Source organism: Aedes albopictus, chromosome 1 (assembly GCF_035046485.1).
Source record: "Aedes albopictus strain Foshan chromosome 1, AalbF5, whole genome shotgun sequence".
NCBI lineage: Eukaryota > Metazoa > Arthropoda > Insecta > Diptera > Culicidae > Aedes > Aedes albopictus.
Genome location: NC_085136.1, coordinates 32,549,824 through 32,575,435, shown reverse-complemented (window position 1 = coordinate 32,575,435; position 25,612 = coordinate 32,549,824). Strand labels below are relative to the sequence as shown.

At 41.6% G+C, this 25,612-nt stretch overlaps 1 protein-coding gene across 6 annotated transcripts in view; it reads left to right on the top strand.

Annotated features, from left to right (window-relative positions):
- LOC109422192 (signal transducer and transcription activator) overlaps positions 1–25,612 on the top strand; it is a 388,739-nt gene that overhangs the window by 166,880 nt on the left and 196,247 nt on the right. For all 6 annotated transcript variants that reach the window (XM_062844331.1, XM_062844330.1, XM_062844333.1 and 3 more), the window contains exon 2: positions 16,182–16,236. The gene's annotated coding sequence lies outside the window, so the exon portion shown is untranslated. The remainder of the gene's footprint in view (positions 1–16,181; positions 16,237–25,612) is intronic.

The window sequence follows — 25,612 nt, the reverse complement described above, 5'->3', positions numbered from 1 at the left end:
TGTTGAAAAGGAGACCATAATCCATCCATTTAAAAACCTCTCGTTGCGCTTCAATGGGAAAGTAGACATTTAAGCATAAAACAATGGAGGTATTTTCTTTGATTAATTGGTTTTACTGGATGAATTTCGGGTGGGTTTTACACATGGAAGTGAGCTGAACAACATTTTCAAATAAGTTATATTGTTCCATTTAAACAACCTCAGCAGAGTATTTAGTTAGTACTCTGTACATAATGTCTATGCCATCTGTGAAACAAATCAATTGACCGAATTTCTTGGAAACCATAACGGGGTTGTTGAATCTGGTTCATTGCATAACGTATTTTGAGATACCTTCGAACATCAGACCACTAAACAGATGATTTGGTGAGCTTCTTGGAAAATTGAGCTGTGCGTTGCCCAAGGTCCATGAACAGGAGAGTAATATCGGGTTTCCGTTCAAGATACGCTGACTGGAAAACTGGGTTATCAGGTATCAGTAGGTCGGCTCCAGAGGCACGTTCTCTTCCATTTGGAAAATTTGTGCCATCGCCATGAACACGAGCCTATCCATCATTTACCTGACGGAGAAGGGAAGAAAAAAAGGATAGGACAGGGGAGAGGACAGGTAAGGGAATAGGATCGTCATACACGCATAAGTGTACCACAATGGGTTCAAACAGCGCCCTGAGAAGGGCACTGTAATAACGCATAAAGCGTACAGAAAGCCTATAGCTCTTTACCACAGCGGGCCAAGAACAGCAGAACGTCCTGAAGATTCAGGTTTCTGAAGTCAGTTTCACTTAATAAGTGTTTTCCGAGTACTCGGAAACGCAGTTGCGCAAAAACTGGACAGTTACATATCAAATGATACGAAGTTCCATAGTCGGATCCACAGCTTACTTACCTTACCGATCAGGCTAAGGCCGGGGTGGCCTCTGCTGTACATAGTAGCCGCCTCCATTCCACTCGGTCCATGGCTGTTTGTCTCCAGTTCCGCACTCTGCGTAGGGTCCGCAGATCGTCCTCCACTTGGTCGACCCACCTAGCTCGCTGCGCTCCACGTCTTCTTGTACCGGTCGGATGACTCTCGAGAACCATTTTAGTCGGGTTGCTATCCGACATCCTGATGACGTGACCCGCCCACCGTAGCCTCCCGATTTTCGCGGTATGGGCGATGGTTGGTTCTCTCAGCAGCTGATGCAGCTCGTGGTTCATTCGCCTTCTCCAAGTCCCGTCTTCCATCTGCACTCCGCCGTAGATGGTACGCAACACCTTCCGTTCGAAAACTCCAAGGGCGCGTTGGTCCTCTGCACGTAGGGTCCATGTTTCGTGCCCATAGAGAACGACCGGTCTAATCAGCGTTTTGTAAATAGTTAACTACGTGTTACGGCGAACTTTATTCGATCGTAGAGTTCTGCGGAGCCATATAGCCGAGGCGGTAAACGCACGGGTATTCAGCATGACCATGCTGAGGGTGACGGGTTCGATTCCCGGTCGGTCCAGGATCTTTTCGTAAAGGAAATTTCCTTGACTTCCTTGGGCATAGAGTATCTTCGTGCCTGCCACACGATATACACATGCAAAATGGTCATTGGCAGAGGAAGCTCTCAGTTAAAAACTGTGGAAGTGCTCATAGAACACTAAGCTGAGAAGCAGGCTTTGTCCCAGTGAGGACGTTACGCCAAGAAGAGGAGAGGATGATTATAACAAAGCAGATTATAATCTTGATTAGATCAGTGTACTTTTTGTTACAATTTTAGTTATTTTAACATCATCCTGCATCTAGTTTATAACATAATAAGTTATAGAAAAATATTACAACACCATAACACAATATGATATAAACTTGATATGATTTTTTGGTCGGGAATAATATCAATATCATCAGCGAAACCAAGCAGCTGAACGGACTTCGTGAAAATCGTTCCACTCGTGTTTATCCCCGCTCTCCTAATTTCACCCTCTAAAGTAATGTTGAACAGCAAGCACGAACGACCATCACCTTGCCGTAACCCTCTGCGAGATTCGAAGGGACTCGAGAGTGTCCCTGATACTCGAACTACGCACATCACTCGATCCATCGTCGCCTTGATCAACCGTGTCAGTTTATCCGGGAATCCGTATTCGTGCATAATCTGCCATAGCTGTTCTCGATCGATTGTATCATACGCCGATTTGAAATCGATAAACAAGTGATGTGTGGGCACGTTGTATTCGCGGCATTTCTGCAACACCTGGCGGATGGCGAACATTTGGTCTGTTGTAGCGCGTTCACCCATGATTCCAGCCTGATATTGCCCCACGAACTCTCTTCCAATCGGTGATAGTCGGCGGCATAAAATTTGAGAGAGTATCTTGTAGGCAGCGCTCAGTAGTGTGATCGCGCGGTAGTTTCCGCAATCCAACTTGTCGCCCTTTTTGTAGATGGGACACACGATACCTTCCATCCATTCCTCCGGTAATACTTCCTCCTCCCAAATCTTGGTAATGACCCAGTGTAGTGCTCTCCCCAGTGTTTCTCCACCGTATTGTAGAAGCTCGCTTGGTAGTTGATCTGCCCCAGCGGATTTGTTGTTTTTCAACCGGCCAACCTCCTCCTCAATCTCTTGGAGGTCAGGGGCCGGAAGTCTTTCGAAGTGCACATATTCCTAGATCTGTTACCACGCCACCTTCGGTACTTGCAACGTCGCCATTGAGGTGTTCATCGTAATGCTGCCGCCACCTTTCGACCACCCCACGCTCGCTCGTGAGAATATTCCCGTGATTATATCGGCACATGTCGGCTTGTGGCACAAAGCCTCTGCGCGAGCGGTTCAGCTTCTCGTAGAACTTTCGTGTGTCCTTAGCGCGGTACAGCTCTTCCATCGCTTCGCGATCTCGTTCTTCCTGCTGGCGCTTCTTCATCCGGAAGACTGAGTTCTGCCTGTTCCGCGCCTGTTTGTAACGTGCCTCATTCGCTCTCGTACGGTGTTGCAGCATTCTCGCCCATGCTGCATTCTTCTCGTTTTTCAACTGTTCACATTCGCCGTCGTACCAGTCGTATCTGTGATTCGGAGTCGCGAAGCCTAGTGCTGTAGCCGAGGTACTACCTATGGCAGATCGGATGTTCCTCCAGCCATCTTCAAGTGTAGCTGCGCCAAGCCGCTCTTCCGTTGGTAGGGCCAATGCTAACTGCTGCGCGTAGTCTTGAGCCACTTCTACGTTACGCAGCTGCTCGATGTTGAGCCGCGGCATTCGACTTCGACGCGTGCCCGACTAGATAAATCTATCAATTTTATAACACATTGTGTTATGATGTTATAAAAATTTTCTATAACTTATTATGTTATAAACTAGGTGCAGGATGATGTTAAAATAACTAAAATTGTAACAAAAAGTACACCGGTCTAATCAAAATAATAACCTATTGTGTTATGGTCTGATCAATATTATAACAAAATATGATATAAGTTTTACCTTCAAGATAACTAGTTTCTATCATATTTTGATACAATTGTACAAAATGATTTTCTGAATGTCAAGTAATTGAAACTTAATTATTTCACAATGAGTTATTAAACAATATTTATAACATAATATGATATAATTGAGATATGATATTTTCAAACCACAATGATATTAAAACTTGATTATATCACAGTGAGTTATAAATATCAGGGTTTGTTATAATAATGTTATATTTTTGTTAGAATCCTCTAGTCGGGTGGTGATAACTGTCGAAAGTTTTGAGCGCATGCATACAGCGACTAAGTAGTGATCCGAATCTATATTCGCACTGCGGTATGTGCGGACATTGGTTATATCCGAGAAGAATTGACCGTCGATTAGAACGTGGTCGATTTGGTTTTCTGTTTGGTGGTCGGGTGATCTCCAGGTGGCTTTGTGGATATCTTTGCGGGGGAAGAAGGTGCTTCGGACTACCATACCACGGGAGGCTGCAAAGTTTACGCATCGCTGGCCGTTATCATTCGATACGGCGTGCAGGCTATTTCGCCCGATTACTGGTCTGTATAATTCTTCCCTTCCTACCTGCACGTTCATGTCGCCGACAACGATTTTCACGTCACGCGGCGAGCAACCATCGTATGTTTGCTCTAACTGCGCGTAGAACGCTTCTTTCTCGTCATCGGGTCTCCCTTCGAGTGGGCAGTGGACGTTGATGATGCTGTAGTTGAAGAAACGGCCCTTAACTCTCAACATGCACATCCTTGTGTTGATCGGCTGCCACCCGATCACACGTTGTCGCATCTTGCCCAACACTATAAATCCTGTTCCCAGTTCATTGGCGGTGCCACAGCTTTGGTAGAAGGTAGCCGCTCGATGCCCGCTTTTCCACACTTTCTGTCCAGTCCAACAAAGTTCCTGCAACGCCACGATGTCGAAGTTGCGGGGATGTAGTTCGTCGTAGATTATCCTGTCACATCCTGCGAAACCTAGTGACTTGCAATTCCATGTTCCAAGTTTCCAATGGTAGTCCTTATTTCGTCGCGTGGGTCTTTGCCGATTGTATCGAGTCGTATTTTCTCCTATGTTATTCGCAATGGGGATTTTTACGGGTGGCTTATTGGGCCTACGCCAACACTCCTGTCTCGCCGGAGGGCCATCGTGCCAGTTCTGTTTAACGTCCCAACCAACACTAGGACCACGCTGATGGGGCTACCACCTTGGACCTAGCTGGGCGTGGTGCAGCGTTTCTTTCTCAGCCACTGGATGCCAGAACAGACGCTGTTTGAGCCGCACCTCCTTGGTGAACAAACGCTCGAATCGTACCTCCTCAATATAGCTGAAGTCAGAAGGACAACCAGCTGCACTACCAGCTAAGCACACAACTCTTAGCTGGCGGTCTTTGTCATCGCTTGACTCGTGGATCATGAGGTAGGAACTTGTGAGGACCAGAGCTATGTTAGACGCTCTCCTTATCGACTCGCCGTTTTGCAGCCCCGGATTCACAGCTATCACAGGCAAATGAATCAGCTTGCTGAATATTCGCCATGTGATAACTGAGTCGGCAGTGGCCAGTCAATGCTTTGACCAGAACGCTGCAATTCTGCTTTGACAGATTTGTAAGATACTTCGCCACCCTTGGAGATGGCTCAGTACAATACAATTTGGTTTGACGACATGACTCCAAACTATTCCAGTATTGTCTGTGTTGAGTGGCAGCCCAGGTGTGAATCTGAAGCTTTACCCAACACTTCGATATCGGAATAGCTGGCTCAGGGCCAATGAAGTCATGTGATGCTCCAGTGCGAGCTAACTCATCAGCCAATTCATTTTTAGCGATGGAAGAATGGTCAGGCACCCATACAAGGTGAACAGCGTTTGCTGAATTCAGCTCCTCGATTTGAGTTCGACATGCGATAACTATCTTCGACCTGGAGTTGGCCGAAGCAAGTGCTTTAATAGCAGCCTGGCTATCTGAACAGAAGTATATTACTTTGCCCATTACGTGCTGCTGAAGTGCTGATTGCACTCCGCACATAAGAGCAAAGATTTCGGCCTGTAAAACGGTGCAGTGTCTACCAAGTGAGTAAGACTGATACAGCCTTAGCTCACGAGAATAAACACCAGCACCTGCTCGACCATCGAGAAGGGAGCCATCAGTGTAACATACGATGCCGTCTGAAATACTTCTCTACAGATAGTCCACTCTTCCAGGGAAGGGAATTTCGTGGAAAATGTCCTATGGGAACGTTCAAAAATTACGTCCAACATTTGGGGGAGGGGGGGGGGGTCTAGAAAAGTGTGACAGTACGTGTATTGGGTATACGAAAAGTGCGTGACAGAGGGGGGAGGGGGGGGTCTAGAAATCCCGAAAAACGATGAACGTAATATTTGAATCTTCCCTATATGGAAAATTACAAGCAATTGTAAGATCACTTGGAGCAAGGACAACTTTGTCCCAATTCACCAAAAGTGGAAACAACGAGGTGTGTATTGATGTGCGATTCACAGGAGTTTCCTCTAGTAAACCGAGTACCCATAGGCGGCAAGTGCAAGAAAGTGCTTCTTGTTTGAGATGAATGTGTAGTGGGGCAACGTCAAAAAGAACTTCGAGCGCTGCCGTAGGAGTTGAAGAGAACGCTCCAGACGTCGCCATTAAGCACATCTTTTGGAGATGGCCTAACTTTGATTGGACCGTTCTCACTACGCTCTTTTGCCACCACACAAGACATCCATAGGCCAATATCGGGCGAACAACAGTTGTGTAAATCCATCTGATATACTTGGGTTCTAGACCCCAAGTTGTACCAAAGGTTCGCCGGCATTGCCCGAAGGCCATACAAGCTTTCTTGATTCTGAACTCAACATGAGGTGTCCAGGAAAGCTTGGAATCAAGAATGACTCCAACGTACTTTACCTGTTCAGTCACATTGATTTCAGAATCAAAGAGACGCAAAGGTCGAACACCATTACGGTTTCGCTTTTCCGCGAAAAGAACAATAGATGTTTTACTCGGATTTACCGAAAGGCCATATTGGCGACACCAACCCTCAACCACCTGAAGAGCGTTTTGCATTAGGTCTAAAAGGGTGCTGATGCACACACCGACTAACAATGTCAGGTAGTCGTCGGCAAAACCATAAGTAGGAAAACCGCTATTATTGAGTTGCCTCAATAGCGTATCTGCTACGAGATTCCACAAAAGTGGTGGTAAGACTCCCCCTTGGGGGCATCCGCAAACACTCAATTTTCTAATCGCCGCTTGACGCAATGTCGCGAAGAGATGTCGGTTTTTGAGCATTTGGTGAATCCAATTGGAAATCATTGGATATATAGCATGACCCCGTGCGACTTCCAATATGGCATCGAAAGGCACGTTGTCAAAGGCGCCCTCGATATCTAAGAAAACACCCAAACAAGATTGCTTTTGAGCGAATGCTTTCTCGATATCGTAGACAACCTTGTGTAAAAGAGTCACAGTGGACTTACCAGATTGGTAGGCATGTTGGTTCACATGAAGAGGCACATTGGCCAGATGAACATCACGGATGTGATGATCGACAATGCGTTCTAAGCATTTCAGAAGAAAAGAGGTCAAACTGATAGGTCTGAAGCTCTTTGCTTCTTCATACGACGCGCGACCCACTTTCGGAATAAACTTCACAGTAATATCCCGCCAGGATTTGGGAATATACCCTGTAGCAAAACTGCAAACAAGTAGTTGTTTCAAAACATGTTTGAAATGATCAAATCCCTTCTGAAGCAAAATAGGATAAATCCCATCTGACCCAGGAGATTTGAAAGAAGCAAAGCTATTAAGTGCCCATTCAATCGATTCTAAAGTTATGATACTCCGAGCCGAAGCTAAAGAATCATAACTACAAGAAAAGACATCAGGTTCATCCGAAGATGTAATATCCACACATCCAGGGAAGTGTGTACTGAATAAACATTCCAAAACTTCCTCATCAGAGGAAGTGAAATCACCATTTGGCAAACGAAGTTCGTTCACATGAAAATCCTTAGATTTTGCAAGGATTTTGTTGGACGGACTGGCTTCACTCAGACTGGAAACATTTGTACAAAGGTTTTTCCAGCCGGATCGTTCAGCAGACCGAAGAGCTTTCTGGTAGGCCTTGCGAGCCGACCTGAAAGCATCCGATCCAGCCGAACATCGTCTGTTCCAACTCTTTCTACATCGTTTCCTGAGCTTCGCCAGATCACAGTTCCACCAAGGGGTTCCTCTTGTGGTCTTCACAGACCGCAGAGGGCAAGCTTCTTCAAAAGCTTCCATGATGAAGGCCGTTGTAGTATCAACGGCATCATCTAAATCACTTGGAGTGTCCATGGATGGTGAGTATCCATGAAATTTGGCTGCAACCAAATCGGTAAAGAGATCCCAGTTGGTTGACCGGGGGTTCCTGAAACGCAAAGTTTGCGAAGTAACATTTAAATGTTCAAAAAAGATGTAGCGATGGTCAGATAAAGATTCTTCATCTGACACATGTCAATTGGTCAGCTCGTGACTAATTCTGCTAGAACAAAGCGTTAAGTCTAACACTTCCACTCTAGCAGATACCATAAAGGTTGGGTGGTTGCCTATGTTAAGTAATCCAAGATCTGTATTACTTAAGTATTCCATCAAACTGGAGCCTCTCAAATGGATGTCTGAGCTGCCCCAGATTATATGGTGAGCATTAGCATCACTACCAACAATTAGCGGAAGGCCTTTGAAGTACAGTGTGCGATGACTTGCTTGAAAGCATCCGTAGGGGATGGTTCATCATGCGGTAAATAAACCGAACAAGAAACGTTTGAGGTTTCCAACAGATACATCGATTGTGATAGCACATACATCTCTAGTAGTTAGTTCAGAGATGAGTGTAGCAACGATTGCGTTGTTGACAAGCACACATGCTCGAGGCATGACGCGTGAGTTTACCATTTCATTTTTACTGAAAATAGCAAACGCCGGATTCACAAGGTTTCCTAGATAGAAATTCCCCTTACGAAAGTAAGGTTCTTGATCTAACGCCACTTGGGCTGTACCATTTTGCATAAGTCTACAAAGATTGATCGTTGCTGTTCTTTTGTGCTGAAGCTTGATCTGAGCTATCCTAACCGTAGCCACTACCCAAACTAGGCAAGATACGTACCGAGAGAAAACAGTGCATTACAGATGATACCTGCAGGAAGATAGAGAAGCAAAGGATCGCCAAAGCCGTGATTGATCGAGCGAATACGCGAGAAGCCAAAGCCGAAGCCCGCCAGCGCAGTATAGTTATTGAAAATGTAGTGAAACGTTCATGTAAACCGAACCAAAGTGAGAAATCCGATAATATTTGATATTTGAATATCTCCTGATTTCCTTTTAGGCGTGGAGCGGATCTGGTGTGATGGTTAGAACACTTGACTATCACGCCGAGGACCTAGGATCGAATCCCACTCCCGACAAACTCACAAAATGTGAGTTCTTCCTTCGGAAGGGAACTAGCCTAGGGCTAAAAATCTCGTTAATACAGATAAAAAAAAACCTTTTAGGATTCCTTTGAAATTCCTGTTGTGATTCCTCCTGAATTTCTGTTCGGATTTTCCTGTTATCCCTGTCAGGGTTCCCCTGCAATAGCTGTAGTCTGCAATTTCTGCCAGAGTTTTCCCTTCAATTACTGTCAGGATTCCCTTGGAATGCCAGTCGGGATTCTCCTGGTGTCCCTGTCAGGATTCTTCTGGAATCCCTTTTGAGATTCCTCTAGAAGCACCGAATATCATCACCACCATACAATTCTGTAATGCTGATAACGTTACATTTGAACATTACTAAACAAAAATATCAGTATCGGATCCAGAGCGATATTTTCACTAAAAGCATAAATATTGGGTGCAATAGGGTAAATAGGGCCACTTCTTGAACTCAGCACTGCATACCATCACCATCTACACTCCCGATCAAAAGTTTGGGGTCACCCCCCTCAAAAACATGTCATTTTTTTTGGGTCCATATCTCCGCCAATATGCGTCCGATTTAAAAACCCTAGGTCTCATTCAAAAGATAATAAGTCAAAGAAACTTTGAACATGATTTAAAAGAAACTTTTTCAAAAAGTGTTGTATGTAAACTTAATCCAAAGTTGCCAAATTTTCTAAAAAATGAATATAAACTTACGGCAGTGTCGCTGGAAATTGGGTCGACCAAATTTTAAGATGAGAGCGGTAATATTACCTATTTTCTTTTTACTTTTAACTGCTTTTTACCGAACTTAGCTAAAAAATCTAGGAAAAAAGTTATTAAGTAAATTATCCCTTGATGTCATCGACCAAAAGTTTGGGGTCACCCCTCAAAATGACGTATCGGCCAGAAGTTTGGGGTCACTTTCGTAAAACATGGAAAAGTGATTTGTTGATATCTTTGTCATCTTTCATTCAATTTTAATTCTTCTTGGCTTATTTTAAACATAATGAATGGTACTTACTGCATAGCCATAGAACCACACCACACATGAACTATAGATGACAAAGATAACATATTTTAGGTCCAAGTATGGATTGGAAGCAGAATGGCACTTTTTCGTAACTTCACATGGCAAAGCTCCATGTGACGCTGTTGGAGGTACTCTCAAGCGAATGGCAAAACGAGCAAGTCTTGCTCGAGATTATGGAAACACAATCACAACTCCTCGAGAACTGTATGATTGGGCAGTTACACAGACAGATACACATATAAATAAATTGAATTTCTGCTTTATATCAAATGAACAGTATGCAAAAATGTCGGATGAACTTGAAGAACTATACAGTCACGTAAAAACAATACCTGGTACACAAAAATTTCATTCATTTGTGCCAATTTCTGAAAATCAAATTGAAGCTAAGAAGTTTTCGAAACCAAAGATAATCCAAAAAAGTTTACTTTGTTTCAGATAGACTAAAGATCTAATATTCGAACAATGTTACATTAGAATGTATAAAAGAAGGATGTATATATTGTAGAAAAGAAAATAATCAAATACATATGCACATATATACATATTTCATCAAAACACAAGCGTTTCCATTGATATAAAACCCTAAAAGCAAATTTGTCTTGAGCCCTTTCCAAATCGTAGTCTATAATGTTTTCAATGTCAAGCACGTTAAGATATTAAAAAAAAGTAGTTGAGCCCATTAAGTTTTAATGGATTGTTATTAGGATTCTGGATACATTACTGTACGAGTTGATGCACAACCGGCTAAAAAAAATATGAAAAAGTTTTTGGTAGAAAAACTTTTTTTTCCTTAAAAGTGCCCATCTTGTGATGTATGGAGGAAAGTTAGGTAACTATATTGTCTTTCTTGGAAAAAAATCAAAACATAAAAAAGTGGGCTTTTCTGTAAATTGACTTTTAATTTTGAACTGATATTTTTTAGCGTGTAAAACATTTTTTTATATTTTTTTTAATATTTTAATTATATTTTTTTTTTTTTGAAAGCTTGGGCAATTACATAAAAGTCCCTCATACATCACTTTTTTGCACAACTTATCATATTCGAGTAATTTTTTTGTGCAGAAAAAGGCTAAAAAACTGTGACTCTTGGGAGCGGACCTGGAGTGATGGTTAGAACACTTGACTATCACACCGAGGACCTGGGATCGAATCCCACTCCCAACAAACTCGCAAAATGTGGGTTCTTCCTTCGGAAGGGAAGTAAAGCGTGGGTCCCGAGATGAACTAGCCTAGGGCTAAAAATCTCGTTAACCCTTATGTGGCCGGCAGGGTACCCGGGTACCCAGCACCCATTTAAAATACACGGTGTAGAAAAAAGCAAAAAGTTTGCCGGCCACATAACGGTTAATGCAAAAAAAAAAAAAAAAAACTTTGACTTTTTTTAAATGTTAGTCTAGGTTAATTTTGTAAAAACAAAATATGCAAAGTTGCTTCAAAAGGTAAAGTCTTGAAACCCACAAAATTTCATAACATTCTGAGGAGGTGCTGCCAACCCCGAAGACGAGTTGGTGCGAAATTCTTCATTTGAAGCTATAGACGTTATGTAAACAATACTACTAATATAGGGTGCGATGGGATAAAATACGCCACTTCTTGGACTAAGCATGGCATGATCTTATCGTCATTCACTTTTGAAGATACAAAAACAACAATATTGTTCATACATGTACAAAAAACTGAATCAATTGAAGTTACGGACATATATTAATTAAAACAATAAATACAGGTATACCTCGATTTAGTGGACCCTCGATTTGATGTACATTTTACCTCGATTTTATGTACATTTTAATGGTAACATTTTTAACATCTAAACAGTTTAAAACTCGCAGTTTGTATTATGATGACTTATAATGCAGGGGTTTTCAGCCTTTTGACACGCGGAGCACTTCATATCAATAAATTGTTTCGTGAAGCACCCGTAATTGCGCCAAAGCATACCTCATGAATGACATACTAAATTTTATATATTTACCTTAATCACATACTTCCCTTTCTGACTTCATTTTTTATAAATATCTCTCGCTTTGTCGATGATCACGATGAGCGGTGTATATGGGGTGATTCTCTGGCTATGTTTTTTTTTACAGATCCCTTAGCAATGACAACATTTTTGGCGGATGCAGGCAAACTGCTCGTCCATTCGCCAGACTTTTCCTCAAAGCATTCTAACAAACTCCTTTCAACATTTCTTATGACTTATGGAGTCAGCTGATTGAATTCCAAAATTTGTATCAAATTCTGTAAAAAGATCATTGCACTGCTTCGGCAGATTACTGACAAGATATGTGATAAATTATTTCCAGTCCTGCCTTGGTAAAACCAGAACTAGTTAGTCAAGGTTCCCCGGTTTCAGCGCCCCTTCAATGGTACATTCCCATGGATGAATTCCTGGAGAAATCTCAGAATGAGTTGCTTGAGCAATTCCTGAAGCAACGATCTGAATGGACACAAGTGGATCAAACTGAAAGACTCCATGGAACATCTTTTTATGAAATCGCTGCTGAAATTTCAGAAGTAATTCTGGGAATATTGAAGAAGTTTCTAAAGATATTTCCGAAAGTATCGCTGAAGAAATTTCAGAAGGAAATTAAATTAAAAAAAAACTGCTGAAAGAATTTTTGAAAAAAAAAACAGAAATATTATAAGAATCCATACATGGATTTTCTGAAGATATTCCTGGAGGAATACCTTAAGAAACACCTGGCAACCCCTTGTGGAATACCTACCAAAACCTCTTGAGATATTTTTGAAAAAAAAAAACCTAGAAAAATCCTCTAATAAAAATCTCAAACAATTTTTTTTTATGAATTCTTGGAGGAATCCATAGAGAAATTCCTAGAGGTACGCTTGGAGGAGTTTCTGAGAAAATACATAGAGGAATACCCGGCGGAATTTCTAATGAAATCTCTGTGTGAATTTCTGCAGGATTCTCAAAAAAGAATGTCTTCCAACCTTTCCATGAGTATCCTCACAAGATTCTCTGAAAGAATCTATAGAAAAAATTCTGAAGGAATCCTTGGAGGATTTTCTAAGGCTTGTAATCGTGAATCATTTTCTAAAAAAAAAAATCCATGGAGTATTTTTTGAGAAAGTTCATGGAAGGTTTTCTAGATGAATGCTTTGAAAAATTTTTGGAGAAATTTTTATGAAAAAAATCCGTACAAATTCCTAGATGAATTTCTGGAACAATCTCTGCAAGATTTTTTTTTTTTGTATTTTCTAAAGGAATCCATGCAACAGTTTTGGAAACTATCCGCGCCAGACTTTTATAAGGAGTTCTTGGAGAAATTTCTGGAGGACATTCTAAAGTCCAAAGGAATCCCTAGATTATTTTGTAAAAAAAACTCTGATTGAATTTCTTTAGGATTTCCTGGATTACTTTATAAAGTAAATCTACGAGGAGTTTGAAACGGAGTCCCTGAAAGAATTTCTTTAAGAATCCCTGGGAGATTTTTTCAGGAGTTCGTGGAAGATTTTTTAAATGAATCCAAGGATGGATTTCGGCAAGGGTTCATGAAAGAATTTCCGAAAAATCTGTAAAAGTGTTTTCAAAGTAATTTGTGGAGAAATTTGTAAAGAAATCTCTGGTGGAAAATCTGGAGATGTTTCTGAAAAAAAATATCAGTCGAATTTATAATGAATTCCATGGAAGGCATTTCAGGAAGTGACAGGTGGTTTCAAAGGGTTTCAGGATGATTTTGAAGTTATATTCAGAAGCTTAAAAGGGTTTTAGGTGGTGCAGGGAATTAAGGGAGTTTAGGGAGGTTTGAAAGTGGCTTCCGGAAGTGTTGGGAAGCTTTCAAGAAAGTTTCAGGGACGTTTCAGACAGGTTTCAAGGCGTTCCATAATGTTTTCGGGGGTTCTAGTAGCTTTTAAGAGACTTTCAAGGGGTTTCAAGGCATTTCTGGGAGTTAAAGGTGGTTTCAAAGGGTTTCAGGGGGGGTTTGGAAGTGGTTTTCGGAGATTTCACGAAAAAAAAACATCGGTAAGTAGCCAACAAGATTTCATGGATGCTTCAGAGGGGTTTCAAGGCGTTTCAATTCGGTTCAAGACGTTTAAGGGGGTTTCAGCTGGTTTAAAGTAGGTAACTTTCAATACAGTTTCAGGGAGGTTCAATACGGTTCAAGATGTTTGATGAGCATTGAGCTGGTTTAACGAGGTTTCTGATAGTTTTCAAAGTGTTTCAGAGGGTTTCAGGTGGTTTTCAAGGTATTTCAAGAAGTTTTTAAAGCGTCGTTTTAAGGATTAATTGGGTTAGAGTGTTAGGTGGTTCTCAGAGCTCAGAGGAATTTCATGACATTTCCGGGGAATTTATGGGGATATCGAGGGAGTTTCAAGGGGGTTTCTGGTTGTTTCAGGGAGAAACTGGAAACATTTTCCGGAGAAAACTTTCAAGAAGCTTTCAGCGATGTTTCAGAGGGATTACTAGGCGTCTCAAGCCGTTCCAACTGGGTTTAGGGGTTTTCTTAAGGGTTTCTGAGGGTTTCAGAAGGCATCAGAGGGTTCAAGAATGGTTTCAATGCGTTTCAAGAGTTTTCACGGGGAAATTGCGGCTTATGTGATTTTAAATCCTTATTTGTAATACAGCAAGATATCACTGGCCACGTCTTCGGCAAAGTTGTTCGGCGATCACGATAAGATAGAAAGTTCAAGTCTTCGGCAAAGTTGTTCAAAAAGACGTTGACATTATAAAGCTAAGCAGTTTGGTTCGCAATTTTACCACTAGGTGACGCTAGTGAGCATGTAAAAATAGGCATTTTTAATCAACTCTATCTGGCGATCACGATAAGATAGAAAGTTCGAGTCTTCGGCAAAGTTGTTCAGATGGTCGTTTGCTTCATAAAAGCAATCAGTTTGGTTTGCAATTCTGCCGCTAGGTGATGCTAGTGAGCATGTAAAAACTAGCATTTTTATCCATTTCTATCTCACGATTCCGACGAGGTAGAAAGTTCAAGTCTTCCGCAATGTTGTTCAGAAGGTCTTTGGCATCGTGAAGACAAGCAGTTTGGTTCCCAATTCTGCCAGTAGGTGACGCTAGTGTGCATGCAAAATCAACCTTTTTTGCTAGCTCTATCTCGATCTTTATAAGATAGAAAGTTCAAGTCTTCGTCATAGTTAAGTCTTTGGCATCGTGAAGTCAAACAGTTTGGTTCGTAATTCTGCCGCTGGATGACGCTAGTGGGCATGTAAAAATAAGCAACTATATCTCGCGATCCCGATAAGATAGATAGGTCGAGTTCAGAAGATCGTTGACATCTTTAAGGCAAAGATTTTGGTTCGCAATTGTGCCGCTAGGTGACGCTACTAGTGAGCATGTAAAAATAGCATATTTAACCATCTCCAACTCGCGATCCCGACGAGATAAAAAGTTCAAATCTTCGGCAAATTTGTTCAAAAGGTCTTTGGTATCGTAAAGACTGGCTCGAAATTCTGCCGCTAGGTGACGCAAGTGAGCATGCAAAAATGAGCATTTTTACCAACTCTATCTCGCGATTCCGATAATAAAGAAAGTTCAAGTTTTCGGCAAAGTGGTTCAGAAGGTCTTTGGCATCGTAATGCCAAGCAGTTTGGTTCGCAATTCTGCCGCTAGGTGACGGTAGTGAGCATTCATGTTTGATTCACTGCATATTCAAAGGATTCAGGTCTGATTAATTTAATGTTCAAGAGTGATTGATGCACTTCTTGTTCCACGTTCATACCTGATAGTGCTCACGGTTGTATCTTGTTTGGCAGCTTTGACTGTCCTCCAGATTCTGCGTGTACACAAAGGCGCCAATCGGTTGCTTCGGTCGTTCTAGGCCGTACCGAGACAGTCGTCGGTACCGTACATGTTGATGACGGAGGGTTTTGGGCGCAGTTTGATCATCACCAAACTGTGATCAGAATCTGTTCTAGCATCACGATAGATGGTCTGTACATGGTTATGGTCGATTTGCGAATCTGCCTGATGTGATAAGTGTAACGATCGGAGAGGATGTTCTGGAAGAATGCTACTGCAAATGACCATATTCTTAGAGGCGGCAAAATCTATAAGTCGTAGGCCCTTCAGGTTTTGTTTTATTGCCCGATAACTCCTAAACTTGAATTCTAAATTTGTATCCGCTCCAATTAAAATAAATAATCTTCATTCCACTTCCCTCTAACAATTCAACTGCAAATTAAATTCTCCATTGAATATGCCAAGAGCAACGTACCAAACGATCCTAACAAATGAGCGTCTTAAAACCTCTTGAAATAACTTTTTCCACCTTTTCTTCTTGTCTATTTTCAGATCCCCACCCGAGTTCAACCGAGTCCAGTCAGCCTAGAAGCTGCCAACTTGCAAGGTAATACACCGGAACATCATTCTTATAGCTCAGGGCTTCCCAACCTTTTTGAGGTGGCGACCCCCTTTAAGAGTTGTCAAAACATCTGCGGCCCAATGAAAATTTTTAGAAAAAATATTAACGAGACCGAGTTTTTTTGGGTACAGTGACGTAGCCAGAAATTTACTGTGGGAGGGATTTTTGATGATCAATGATACGTTTTTTTTATTCGACGCTAACATTTCGTAAACAATGATATCATGTACATTTAATTTAAGTCGTAGCTGAAAACTAGCGGCGCAGCCTAAAATTTTTTTCTTCCGAAGACGTTTGATACTGAAAATTTGTTCCTCAAATTGTGGCTTTACATACAAAATCAAAAATTGGTATAATTTGCACAAAATAGAATAAAAACTTACCAATTTTTTGGTATCATTGCGGCCCCCCTGTACTGGCTCCACGGCCCCCCAGGGGGCCGCGGACCACTGGTTGGGAACCCGTGTTATAGCTTGACGGAAAGTTAAAGCGAACAGAGCAACCACATAACGACACCATAGTAGGTACCGCCCAGTCACACGAGCGAGCCTTGCCGCTGAGAAAAAAAAAGCGAAACAAACTTTTTTCCCTCCTTAGCCCCCTCCCCACCCACAGATTCCCCTTACCGACCGACCGACACACGCGTCGGTGGTCCTGGACGGACGGTCCAAACATTCTCTTCCCACCCCCTCTGGGGGCAAGCTCGAACGAACCGAATCGATCCCTGTTCGAAAACACTCGCAGTGATCCGTCAACCGTAGTACCCCCCTGCCTAGAGGGTGCAGGGATGTTGGTGGGCGGACGTGCCGCAGGAAATGAGCATGTCAATCAAAGCATCTTGACGGAATGGAATCGAAAAAGAGAAGTTTTCCTTCGGAATCGGTTTGGTAGGCCCCGTCGTCCGCCAAACAAACTGTTTGACGTTGAAGCCCTGACTCCTGGTTCGGTTTTCTCTCTGTCTCGCTATGAGGTTGAGGTGGAATGGTTGTACCCGTCGAAGTTGAACCGATAGGTACGGAATAAGTTCAATACATCCATTAGGGAGTTGAATATGGATGATTGTTGATTCTTTTCTAACGAGAGTTGTTTTCGGAGTCCATTTAGGATTCGACCTGAGAACGTGCGTCAGGTTTGATCAAGAATTCCGTTTCCTCGAATTGTGTGAAATTCCATTGGACGGGCTTGGTGGTCCAAAGGCTACTTGTCTGGTTTGTATGCAGGAGGTTCTGGATTCTGTATTTGGCTTGACCCTTTCCTCCTGCTTTTTATCTTTCTATTTACTTTCTCCTTTTTCTCTACATATACAACTCATGTATATCAATATGTTCATAGCCATCGCTAGAACCAGAAACGGGTTGAATGTTTATGGTTATCGCACTTTCATACCTTTAGTAAAAATCTATTTCATGGCACTAAAAATCATATCTCTTATCTTGCTTTTCATGTTCGTGCCTTAAAATCTTAAAAAAAACCGCAATCTTGAAGCCGCCAATTTGGGATCTAAGTTCGCCCTCTTGGAAATAGTGGTCGCCATTTTTGGACTCCAGACATCTTCCCCATACCAAATATATCCATATTGCATGGTTTAGGGCCTAAAACTCCTTTAAACAGCCGCCATCTTGAATTTGGAGCCGCCATCTTGGATGTTCTGGTCGCCATTTTTGGACTCCGGACATCTTCCCCATACCAAATATACCCATAATGCGTGGTTACAGGGCCTAAAACTCCATAAAACAGCCGCCATCTTGAATTTAGAGCCGCCATCTTGGATTTTAGGCTGCCATCTTGAATTTTGGGCCGACATCGTGGAATTTGGTCTGGTGTCCTCCAGTGTTGATTTCCGCACAAAATTCGTCAACCATGCTATAGGTTACAAAAATCGGCGCATTTTGATGTGGGGTTTGGTTCGGTTTTATAAATGGCCAGTTTCAGCGGTGCTGGTCCGGATCACTAAAATGTCCCTAACTCAGGAACGCCTTGACCGATCCGAACCATTTTCATTAGGAAACAATGCGGTGAAATTCCAGTTCGATTCGTGCTGAAATCCGTAAAATCGGCCAATGGGAAGTGCTTTTAAAGTGAGTGACCTTTCTGTGTACAGACATACATACACACATACATACGCACATACAGAAATTTGCTCAATTCGTCGAACTGAGTTAATTGGTATATGTGATTTGATCCTCCGAGCCTGCTATCAAAAATTCGTTTTTTTAGTCCTTCAGTACACTTTGGTGTAGGAGAAACGCATAGAAAAAAAAAACAAACAAAAAACTTAAAATGAAATAGAAATAAAACAAAAGAGTTGCATGTCACGACTATTGATACTTCTTCGATTTTCAAAATAATACTAAAACGACGCCCACCAACGCATGAGTAAAACCAAATTGGTCAACTTCTTCCTATCGTTGCTAAATCCGTTTTCCCGGTCAACAGTTTCTCTTGTAGTTCCTTCGAGATTGCTCGATGATTTTCTTCTCGAATTGATCCAGGAATGTCCTCAGAGATTCCTCCAGGATTTTCCTCCATGGATTCAGGGGCTTCTCCTGGTGTTCATTCAGAAATTCCATCAGAAAGTCCTCCATCAGAGATTGATTCAGGAAGTTCTTCAGTGAATCAGAAATTCATCCAAGGATTCGTTCAGAGGTTCCTTCAAACATTCCTCTAGAGGTTCTAAGAAACCTCTATCTTCTAGCGTTAATTCAAGGATTCCTCTAGAATTTCCTTCAGTGATTCCTCCAGGAATTTCTTCCTGAATTACTCCAGGATTTGCGTAAGGACTTCATCCAGGAATTTCTTCATGGTTTCCTCCAGAAGTTCCTTCAGGGATTCCTCAAGAAATGTTGGGATTCATCCAGCAGTTCCTTTAGTTTGTTCAGGAATCTCTCTAGGAATTCATTGAGAGACTTCTTCTATAATTCTTCGAGGAATTTCTCTTGAAGTTTTTTCGGGGATTTCTCCTGGAATTCCTGGAGGGATTTCTCTCGCAATTCCTTCGGGAATTCCTCCAGGAACTGCTTGTGGGATTCCTGCAGGAATTTCTTCAAGGATTTCTCCTTGAATTCCTTGATTTATTTTTTCAGAGGTTCCTGCAGGAAATTCGCCTAGAATTCTTTGTGGGATTTTTCCCGGAATTCATTAAGGAATTACTTTATATACTCCGTCATGGATTTCTCCAGAAACTCCTTCAGTCATTTCTCCATGGATTCTTCGGAGATTCCTCTAAGAGTTTCTTCATGAATTCCTCCTGATATTGCTTCAGAGATTTTCCTGCAAATCTTGAGGAATTTCTCTTGATAGACGATAGTGGATACGAACGGACGCACCAAAAGGCAGCAGCAATGGCATTTGCAGTACACAGCAGTCCACCACAGAGAGGTTTTAAAGAGTTTCCTCTCTGCGGTCGGTGTTGTGACTGTAAGAATAGCCGCAGCGGTCACGACAATTGGTCGATTTCACAAGGAACTCCTTCGGAAATTTCTTCCTCAATTCCTTTAGGAAATTGTCCAGAAACTCCTTAAGGGAATTCCCCAAGAACTCCGTCATGGATTTCTCCAGGAATTCCTTCAGAAATTTCTCTTGGACCTCCTCTTGGAATTTCTCCAGAAATTCTTCAGTGATTCTTCCAGGAATTCCTGCAGGGATTTCTTCTTGATTTTTTGTAGGATTTTTCCTGGAAAAACTTGAAAGATTTCTTGTTAAACTCTTTCAGGGATTCCTTAAGGAACTCCTTCATTGATTTATCCAGCAATTATTTCAGGGATCCTTGGGGGATTTTTTTTTTAGTTTATGTAGGTATTTCTTCAGGAATTTGTTCGCAAATTTTTTCTCAGGGATTTCTACAGAAACTCATTCAGAAATTTCTACAGGAACTTCTTCGGAGATTCTTCCTAGAACTCTTCTTGGGATTTTCAGCTTCTTCGGGATTTACCAGGAGATTCTCTTCGGGATTTCTCTAGAAAAAACCAGATTGCCGGTCTTTGAATGATCTATCTCCTTTGCAATGCGCAGAAACAAAATTCGTAAGCGTCGATGAAAGTTCGTTCACGAGGAAGTTCGTTCAGTAATTCCACTCATGTAGTTCCTCCTCAAATTCTTTCAGTGATTTTTCCAGAAGTTTTTTGGACTCCTCCAGGAACTCGTTCACGGATTCTTCCAGAAGTCCTTTCAGCAGCTCCTCCAGCAGTTTCTTCGGGGATTTCTCTAGGCTACGCACCTACATACTACGCACTGGTGGGGATAGTCCAAGTACCTACATAACCCATGTAGATAAACTTTTGATGATCTCCGACTTTTGTCCATGAGGGTTGATCCATGGAAAAATGCATGGGTGCTTTAGAGAATTCTCCGAATTCCTTCGGGAATTTCTTCTAGAAACTCTAGAAGAGTCACTTAGGGAATTCCTCCTGGAGCCACTTCAGAAACTCCTTCATAAGCTTCTTTAGAAATTCCTTCAAGAGTTCTTTCCTCCAGGAGATTATTTCTGAGATTCTTCCTGGAGTTCATCCATGGATTTTCCCAAGAGTTCCTCTAGAAACTCTTGAAGTGTCACTTAGGGAATTTCTCCTGGAGCTGCTTCAGAAACTCCTTCAGAAGCTTTATTGGAAATCCTTCAAGAGTCCTTTCCTCCAGGAGGTTATTCCTGGCATTCTCCCAAGAGATCATTCCTGGGATTATTCCAGGAGTTCCTCCTGGGATTTCTTCCGGGATTCCTCATGGAGTTATATTTTTCTGATATTCTTCCAGGAGTCATTACTGAGATTCCTACAGAAGTTTTATCTAGAGTTTTGTCAGGAACTGCTAGCGTTTCTTCAGGAATTCCTCTAATAGTTCTTTTTGAGATTTCTTTAGTAATTCTTCAAGGATTTAATGCTGGAGTTCCTCATGTACTAGTTACAGAAATTCTTGCAGAGATTCCTTTGGGGATTCCTTCATGATTTTTTTCTGGAATTACTTCAAAGATTCCCCAAGGATGTTTTTAAGGGTTTTCGTCTGGAATTCCTTCTGATGTTCTTCCATGATGTTTTTCTGGGATTTCCCTAGGAGTGCCTTCTGGGATTCCTACAGTAGTTCCTTCCGCGATTCCTAAAGGAATTCCAACCAGGATTCATCCGGGAGTCCCTGAAGGAATTTCTGGAGGAATCCCAAAAGAAAGATGAATACCAAAAAGAATTCCTAAAGAAAGTCCAGAATTCCTCTATGAACTCCAGATGGAATTCCTGGAGAAATATCAGAAGAAACTCATAGAGAAATCCCGCCAAAGTAACATTTTTGATGACCAATTAGTTTTGTTTAGGGGTTTGACAACCGTTTTAAAACCTAATACCTTTTATTTTGGTTTTATGGTGGTTCTAAGAACCTCTTGTAGTCTATTTGATTGAAAATTATTACATGGGCGGTAGCTATTTTTAAAGAAATTTCTGGAGGAATGCCAGAAGGCATTCATGGAGAAATTACAGAAGAAATTCCTTCAAGAATGACAGAATCCAACCAGAAACTCCGGAAGAAATTCCTGAAGGAATCCCAGAATGAACACCTGGAGGAATTCCTTGAGGAACATATAAAAGAGTTTCTGGACTTTATTTATTAAAGAATTCCAGTAGAGCCTCCGGAAGAATTTTCGAATGATTTTCTGGGAAAATACCAAGAAGCATCCCAAAATAACATTTCTTAGTCTAATAAAACTAGAAGAGGTTCGTAAAACCTTAAAAAAAAAAACAAAATAAAAGGAATAAGGTTTTATGGCGGTTCTAGAAACCTCTACAAGACTAATTGGTCATCAAAATGTTACTCGAGTTTCCTGGAAGAATCCCAGAAGACCAGGAGGAATCACGAAATTCAAGCCAGAACTGCAGAAGAAACCCCAGTAGAAGCTTCTGGAAGAATTTTGGAAGAATTCGTGAAGAAATCACTGATAGACCTCCCAGAAAAATTCCTGAAGGAATACCAGACGATAATCCTGGAAAATTTTTAGGAATTCTAATAGAAACCACTGTGAATGGAATGGATCTTCTGGAGTAATACCGGAAGGCACTCCTGCAGGAGTCCTAGAAGTATCTCCTGGAGGAATGCCAGAATAATTAACGAAATCCAAATCCAGTAGGAACCACTGGAAGAATTCGTGGAGGAATCACAGATGGACCTCCTGCAGACGAGGAATTCCTGAAGGAACCAGACGAAAATCTTGGAGGAATCCGAGAAATCATGTCAAATATTATTCCTTGAAGGAACCACTGGAATAATTTTGGAAGGATCTTCTGAAGGAATACCATAAGGCATTCCTGCAGGAAGCTCAGACGGATCTCCAGAAGGAATACCAGGAGGAATAACGAAATCCAAGCCAGAACTGCAGAAGGAGTTCCTGAAGGAATCACAGTGGCAACTTCTGGATGAATCCTGGAGGATCTTCAGGAGGAATAGCAGAAGGAGGAATTCCAGTAGGTACTCCTGGAAGAATCCCGAAAGGATCTGTCGGAATACCAGAAATAGTTCCTAGACCGATTGCAGTAGGAACATCAAGAATAATTATGGGAGGAATTCTTTGAGTAATCTTACAGTTCAAGCAGGAACTTTTAAAGGAACTCTTGCAGGAACTCCAAGGAGGACTCCTGAATTAATCCTAGAGGGAACTGGTTGGGAATTCCTAAAACGACTTCCTGGGGATTCTCAGATATTTATAGATTTCATGCACTAGTTGTGATAGCGTTCAGCCAGATCCCTAGATCTCTAGCTAAATCCAGTGACCAAACCGTATTTCTAGTCCGACTAAACACTTCCATACAAAACCACTTGACCTCGAGCTAATCCAACAATCAGATATGGTAGGCGCCACAATAAGAGCTGTAACCCTTTCAGACGAAAGTTTTTAAAAATTGATCAGTTCATTAAAGTCGAGCCCTGAAAAAGATCCGATCCGAGAATCGAAACGTCGGCGAAGATAGCAAAGTATCAACGCCAAAACCAAAGACTGCCAAAGCCGAAATCCTAGAACGGAGAACTGGGGGAATCCCACAAATTCATGGAGGAATTCCTGAATCAATTCCGGGATGAACTCTAGAACGAGCTCCTGAAAAAATGCCAGGTAGAACTACTGGAGAATCTACAGAAAAAACTGTGGGAAGAATCGCCTAACAAACTCCTGGAGCAATTCCAAAAACAACATCTGGAGGAATTTCATATGGAACATCTGGAAGAATCCTGACGAAATCTTAGAAAAAAATCTTCTCAACTCCTGGAAGAATCTCAGAAGGCATTCCTAGGGGAATCCTAAAAAATGCTCTTTGTGGTGTTCCAGAATAAATTCTTGAAGCATTCCTTAAAGGAACTCTTGGAGAAATATTAAACGAAATGTCAGGATTAATCCTAGAATGAATTCCAAGCTGAATGGTCTCCTGGAGGAATCTCAGAGTCCAAGTAGGAACTTTCTGGAAGAATTATTGGGGGGGAGGGGGGAATCCAAAGGAACTCCTGAAGTAATCCTTGAAGGATCAGCTGAAACAATCCTTGAAGATTTTCTGGAAGAATCTCAGATATTTACAGAGAATCCTAGAACGGAGAATTGGAGGAATCCTACAAATTCACAAAGAAATTCCTGAAGCAATTCCTAAATGATATCCAATACGAACTCCTGAAGAATCCTGAAAAAATCGAATATAAAAGTTTTGATCTTGCGATGAAAAGGGCAATCTGCCATTTTGAAACAGGAAAAATAACGCGGAACGAGCTCACCACGTTATTTGCCACAGCACAGTCCTTGAGTCCGTAGAAGTTGATTTTACCATCCGTGTTGAAGTATCACATTGACCATCCAAACATACTAGTTACAATGTAATTCCTAGAAAACCAAGCTACGAACTTGTAAACTTGCGATGAAAAGGGCAATCTGCACATTTGGAAACGGGATAAATAACGTGAAACGAGCTCACCAGTTTATTCTGCCACAGTTCTTTAGCCCGTAGCAGTTGATTTTACCCTCCGTATTGAAGTGTCACTTTGGCCATCCAAACATTCTTGTTCCAATGCCATTCCTAGAAATCGAACTAAGAACTTTTGAACTTACGGTGAAAATGGCAATCTGCCATTTTGAAACGAGAAAGATAACATGAAACGAGCTCACCACTTTATTCTGTCACAGTCCTTGAGCACGTAGAAGTTGATTTTACCTTCCTATTGAAGTGTCACATTGACCATCGAAACATTCTTGTTCCAGTGCACTTCCTAGGAATCAAACTGAGAACTTTTGAACATGCGATGCAAAAGGTAATCTGCCATTTTGAAACGGGAAAAAAATAACGTGAAACGAGCCCACCAGTTTATTCTGGCTTAGTCCTTGAGTCCGTAAATTTTTTAACATAAATTACTGTACATGCACTTTTCGAACTTGAGGCTTGATACTAGGTAACCATTCCTAATAAGCACAGCTTAAAAGCTGTTAAAACGTGCTCCGGCCACGTCCTTACGAATATTAGTAAAGAGAAGAAATATTAGTTCTACTATTTTTACTTCTGACCTTTCATGACCTAATGTCATGTTTGCTTGCAAGTTAAGTTAGTGTAAGTTGTGGATCTGTGCATCTTATTTTCGCGTTTCACCTTCGCGAAATTTTTTCTGAAACTGACAGAAAAAAAATCTGTATGCGCTGTGACTAGACTGGAACCCACGACTCTGTGTATGCTAGACCGGTGCTTTTACCAACAGAGCCACAGCACGTACAACGTTTGTGCGGAATAGTAAGCTCTATATGAGCACAATTTCAACCAAGGAGGGCTGCTCTGGTCCTTGATCTGAACTGCAAGAACACTCCCAGTAGAAAAATGGATGACACAATCCTCGTGTTAACTTTAGTCATTGAAAACATTAGTTTTGTTGGATCTTAATAAGTACGGTTGTTAATAAATGTTTAAGTATCAACCGTGTAACTTTAAAGCTTCGTAGTAAACTTCATTTAAATAATTTATTGTTGAAAGAAAACATGAATATCTCATTTAGGGATTGGTCCTTGTGCTTTGTTAATATTTACCATTTTATTTGAATATACAGCTTCCACTGAGGTTCCCCCCTTTCAATTTCCATTCGGATCTGACACAATGACAAACAGCTTTGGAAAAATTTGTTTTTCGCAATTGAAACCGGAATGAAAGCGTTGGATTAAATTTAATGCTACCAACCCGTCGTCATCCACTCGAGAGAACAATGATGAAACACTCCAACCGTCGTCGTGGCCCCTATTGCTCCATCTAGTCGAAAATCCAGCCAAAGAAGCATCCAAAAAGTGCTTTCAAAATGTGTTTACACCCACTCACACGCACGCAAGCACAAGCGTACACACGAAAACACGCTTACCGAACGAAACATCCCGACC